This window comes from Ictidomys tridecemlineatus, chromosome 2, assembly GCF_052094955.1.
Source record: "Ictidomys tridecemlineatus isolate mIctTri1 chromosome 2, mIctTri1.hap1, whole genome shotgun sequence".
NCBI lineage: Eukaryota > Metazoa > Chordata > Mammalia > Rodentia > Sciuridae > Ictidomys > Ictidomys tridecemlineatus.
Window position 1 is genome coordinate 212,133,798 of NC_135478.1, and position 6,000 is coordinate 212,139,797.

Sequence of the window (6,000 nt, forward strand, 5' to 3'; positions counted from 1 at the left end):
CTGCAAATTGGTGCAGCCAATTTGGAAAGCAGTATGGAGATTTCTTGGAAACCTGGGAATGGAATCACCATTTGACACAGCTATTCCCCTTCTCGGCCTATTCCCTAATACCTAAAAAGTGCATGCTACAGGTCACGGCTACATCGATGTTCATAGCAGCACAATTCACAATAGCAAGACTGTGGAAGCAACCTAGATGTCCTTCAATAGACGAATGGATAAAAAAAATGTGGCATTTATACACAATGGAGTATTACTCTGCATTAAAAAATGACAAAATCATAGAATTTGGAGGGAAATGATTGCATTAGAGCAGATTATGCTAAGTGAAGCTAGCCAATCCCTAAAAAACAAACGCCAAATGTCTTCTTTGATATAAGGAGAAAAACTAAGAAGAGAGTAGGGACGAAGAGCATAAAAAGAATATTAACATTAAACAGGGATGAGAGGTGGGAGGGAAAGGGAGAGAGAAGGGAAATTGCATGGAAATGGAAGGAGACTCTCAGGGTTATACAAAATTACATACAAGAAGAAGTGAGGGGAAAGGGAAAAATAATACAAGGGGGAGAAATGATTACAGGAGAGGAGGTAGAGAGAGAAGAGGGGAGGGGAGGGGAGGGGAGGGGGGATAGTAGAGGATAGGAAAGGCAGCAGAATACAACAGACACGAGTATGGCAATATGTAAATCAATGGAAGTGTAAGTGATGTGATTCTGCAATCTTTATATGGGGTAAAAATGGGAGTTCATAACCCACTTGAATCGAAGTGTGAAATATGATATATCAAGAACTATGTAATGTTTTGAACAACCAACAATAAAAAAGAATTAAAAAATCATTATAATAGCCTTCCTATCCTCCTGAAATGTCCATCTGTCCTTTCTCCCTATCTGTTTCTCAGATGTGAGCGGTTTTTCTTCTGTCTCACTCATCTCCAGGGACAGGCAACTTAAAACAAAAGTGAAACAAAAAAAGAAGTATCTTAAAATGGCTACCCATCCTCTCGCCCTGCCCTCAGGGGCTAGCAGTTTACCTTATCACTTACCCTCAGTAGTTCCCCATGCTGGCCACCAAATGCCGCAGTCTGTCTGGGCACAATTCAGGAGCCACTTATCAAGCAGAAACAAACTTTATTTTTAGAACACACACGCCACACCACACGAGCTCTTCAGGAATTCCCTCAGAGCCCAACTGCCACCACCGGCTTCCCACAAGCTTCTCCACCCCCCCACTCCTCCTGCTCTTGAGGCTGATTGGCTGGCTCGCATGGGCGGAGCCAAAAAAAGTCCACCAGTGAGCAGCTCCATGGTCTTAAAGTTCGGGAAACAGCCCAATGAGCATCACCACAGAGGAGCCAATCAGCTGGCAGTTAGAAATTTGCTGGGGAAGCTGTGAGCCAATCATCAACTGGCAGCTGGAAGTTTGCTGGGGAAGCTGTGAGCCAATCATCAACTGGCAGCTGGAAGTTTGCTGGCAGCTGGAAATTTACTGGGGCCCCTTAGGCTGTGGCTCTCAACATCCAACAATCCCACTTTGCTGATTAAGAATGTGATATCCAGGTTCTTGCCCCTGTATAACCTCTCCACCTTCCTTACAAAGGAATTCGTCAATGCCACCTTGAAAGGGGCTTTTTAAAGCTTTTCAAATGGGTTGCCTCCCACTGTGAATCTTGCCAAGAACTGAATTCATGTGACAGTGAACACTTGGGATGCAGAGAGGTCTTCAGAGTTAGGGTAGAACTAAAATGTTACTTCCCCTCTATCAATTTTTTCTCTTAATCTTCATTTCCTTCAGTTTATTTCAACTCAGAATCTCTTCTCCTTCCCATGCCTGGAAGAGTTTGTCCTCATGGGCCAGGCAATAGAACTCTTAATAGGTTAGGTCTGGAAGAAGCTACTAGGAAAAGGAGTGTGTGATGAACCATTCTGTATCAAGGGAAGGACACCATCATCACTTGGTACATGAGTCCTGACCAAGGATTTTACTGACCTGTGGGAAAACAAGATTAGGTTAGAAACTAGTGTGGCCTGGGGATGAGATGCTTCTTTAAGTTCCAGGGGAACTTTAAAGACACATTAGCTCTAGATAGGAGGAAACTGGGGGTAGGGGCAGAGAAGGTGGCACTATAGATAACAGGAAGAGCAGTGGGAACTGTATGGAGGTTAACAGACAGAAGACCAAAACTGTATCCTTTTAAAAAACAAAGTGAGAGGAAGGGAAACTTGGGAGATTCTGAGTTTTCAAGGATATTAAAATGCAGACTCATAGCCCTGGATGTGCAGCTGCAGGTGGTACACAATACACTGCTCTAATACCTTGCACTGCTGGGAGCTGTTTTCTTAATACACTTTTGTCCACAGAGGGTTTTGATTTTTTTTTTTAAAAAAAAGGTGTTTTATTTTAAATAAAAATCACTTCTTGGGCTGGGGTTGTGGCTCAGCGGAAGAGCACTCACCTAGTATGTGCGAGGCCCTGGGTTTGATCCTCAGCACCACATAATAATAAATAAATAAAACAAAAGTATTAAAAATAATAATTAAAAAAAGATCATTTCTTGATCTCATTTTACACTACACATGGGCCCCGTTTCACAAGATGTTCCATTCCCCCTTCCTAAGGAAAAGAGCTAACTTTGGCTCTGTGCAGTGGTACATACCTGTAATCCCAGAGACTCAGAAAGCTGAAGCAGGAAGATTGTGAGATTGAGACCAGCATCAGCAAAATTTTTGTGAGACCCTGCTTCAAAATAAAATTAAAAAATAAGGCTAGGAATGTAACTCTCAGATTGCCTCTGGATTAAGTCCCTAATACCACAAAAGAAAAAGAATAAAAATCCCTAAATTTAGAATAAGGCAGAGGAGACTCCTGTCTACCCTCCCCCATTCGAGACAATGACTTCTGTGGCACTTGTCCCAGGCCAGCCAGCCCTTTGCACCAATCTTAGGTGCTAACGGAACAGATATAAATGTATTATTGCAACAAAAAGCTTACTGAAAACTATTAACCAATGCCCCTATTGGGGCCACAGAAAACCAAATTCCAAGCCAATAAAGATAACTGGGAAAGAATGCCTTTTGGAATCATAGCAACATCACTGTGTGGTGAACAAGAGGAGCAGCATTTAAGGGAAGGATATTGAAAATTACACACGTTCCACTTAAGTTTAATATCTGTTGGGCTTCACTCTCCCTTTCAAGCAGAGGGGAGGTTCTGTTTCTAGCTTTCCTAAAGTGTCATGGCTCCCCAACCCAAAGGAAAAATTTTTCCAGGCTCCTGACTAGGTGGAGGGAGATGACTGTCTCAGCTTCAGGCAGGTGGCCAAGATGTGCTGGCACTGTTCCCACCCCTTGAGGTGGGTAGGGAAGGTGCCCAGAAGCAAGCCCCCTCTTGTAGGGGGCTGGAGGCAGAAGACTGTACCCATATCCAGTGACCATACCCATAGCCAGTGACTCTACCCATAGCCATCTAGATATCAGAGTGTGTTTTAGGAGGAGTCTTAAAGGAAACTCAAATCATTGGCATTGGCATTGACATGGAGAGAGTTCCAGACTCCCCATATCCCAGAGGGCTTTGGTATTCATATTTGATGACTGTTAGAGAATTTGAGGTCCCAGGAGGACTCTGTTAATTTTATACTTTCATTTACCTAGAGTAGGGTTTCCCACAGGCTTCCCATTTTGTGTGTTTTCTTAGTCCGTGTTCTGCTGCTGTAACAAAATACCAGAGTGGGTGAATTACAAACAATAGAAGTTTATTCTTCTCAGGGTTCTGGAGGCTGGGAAATTCAGAATCAGGAAGCCATATGTAGTAAAGGACTTCCTCCTGAAGCATGGCATGGCAAAATGTGTCTTATGGCAAAAGATTGTCTTGTGGTGAGGAAGCACGAGAGTACAGGAGCATGAAAGTGAGGAAGAGAGGATAGTAGGGGACAGAACTCATCTTGTCATCATCAGGAGCCCATTCCTATATGATAACCCACTCCAGAGCTAAAATTAATCCATTCGTGAGGGGAGATCCCTCATGGCCCACTCACTGCTAAAAGGTTCCACCTCTTAATACTGTCATAATGACAAACTTCAACCTGAGTCTTAGAGAGGACATTCAAATCACAGCATTCTTATATTTTCAACAGTCTTCCCAAGTGACTGACGTACTCGAAAACTGGCAAAAGCCTGGCCAAAGTCATTCGATGTCCCTATATTGCAGGAATGAGCTCAGGAGAGAATGGACCCAGCAGAAACCTCCCATTCTAATTCACTCAGAACTGAACTCTGAGCACCTGTTGGGAGCTGGGTGGGTACCAGGCACTGGGGGTACAGATGTAAAGATGCGGGCTCTCTGCTCAAAGAACCATGGGGTGTGGGAAGCAACTCTCCTCTGAGTGTATGTGGGGTACACCCTTCTCTGATAGAAGGGGCCAGGCTCAGGCAAGACACCCTCATCTTTGCCTGTCATTAAAACAGACATTATTCAGACATTAGAACAATCTGTGTAATCCAGACTGATTCTGGATCAGTCCCACAATCAACTCATTTAGGGAAGGGCTCCTGGTTTGCAAGCTCAGAAGTGACACAAGCCAATGTAATGATCATCTTCCGACCCCACCAGAAGTAAGACAAGGCTTCCACTTCCACCTCCCCATAAAGTAACAGGTAACTTTTTGCTTTTCTGGGAGATCAGTGTGTTCTCTTCTTTTCCTTCTTTTTGAGGTATAGTATATCTATATACTATATATGGAAAGGCTCATGAATCTAGAGTGGATCCTTATTGGATGTGTGTGTGTGTGTGTGTGTGTGTGTGTGTGTGTGTGTGTACACCAGTGCAACCCTACCCAGATCAAAGGAGCCATTCTTAAGTTTGCAAAGATCTCACAGGATAAAACATGCACCCATTCAGCGTTGAACAGACTGTGAGACACAGTATCTCAAGGTCTGACTGTGGTCCTTGACAATGGAGATGAACAAAAGGCTAGTGAGTACCTGCAGTGTGCTAGAACCTTCATGGTGTAAACTGCATCGCCTCTCACCTGGAAACCCAACATAGGTGGCTTGGGGAGCTGAGCATCAGTAACATATTTTGTGTCACCTTAATTTATTTTGTGTCTGTTATCGATTATATTATGATATAACACTTGGGGACTTTTACTTGAGAGATACCTCTTTCTGCCAGTGTGCCTTCCCTTTGTCCTTGATTGCTGCAGTCTGGCTGGGCACAAAATCACGAGCCACTCAAGCAGGAACAAACTTTATTTCCAAAACTCCCAGGAATGCCATGCACTCGGCCTTCTCCAGAGACACACTACACCAACAGGAAATCCCTCCTCCAGAATTCCCTCCTACTGCACTTCCCCAACCAATGCGAACTCTCTGGGAGTCCTGAGAGAGCTCCAAAGTAGCATGCTGAGGCGGACAGCAGGGGTCTAATCTCCAATTGAAGGCACATCTTAACATAATCATTATCATCTCAATGGCTTGCTGGGGTCACCTTTCAACCAAAAATGCCATGCATCATTCCTACTTGGCTATGGCTCTCAGCACTTGATGTTGAATCATTATTATTGCAGGTAAAAAGAAGCATAATATTATGTTACAGCTTATAATGGCGACCTCTGGAGAAGGCAGCCACCCCAGTGGCACAGTGACACCCAGGCCACTGGCACAGCTGCAGGAGCTCAAACCATGGGTAGCCCACAGATGCCTGTCCCAGGCCCGCCATAGGGCCACCCTGACAGGTCTCTTCACCAACCTAAGGAAGACTGTTTACTCCCAGTCTGAGCTCACAGCCTGGAAGGTATGGGGACCTCAGTGTGGGGCCTGGCCCTGCCACCCTTGGTGCACAAGGTTTATGGCTGGACCTCCCTGTAGTGGGTGATCTTCGGTGGATGCTTCAGGGGCTATACCTGCTGTGAGAGATGGGCCTTTTCTACCTGCAGCAGACCAGCCTGGCATAAGTAAAGCAATTAGGGGCCTGAGGAGGGGCCTAGTTTGCCAGCCCCTTTTG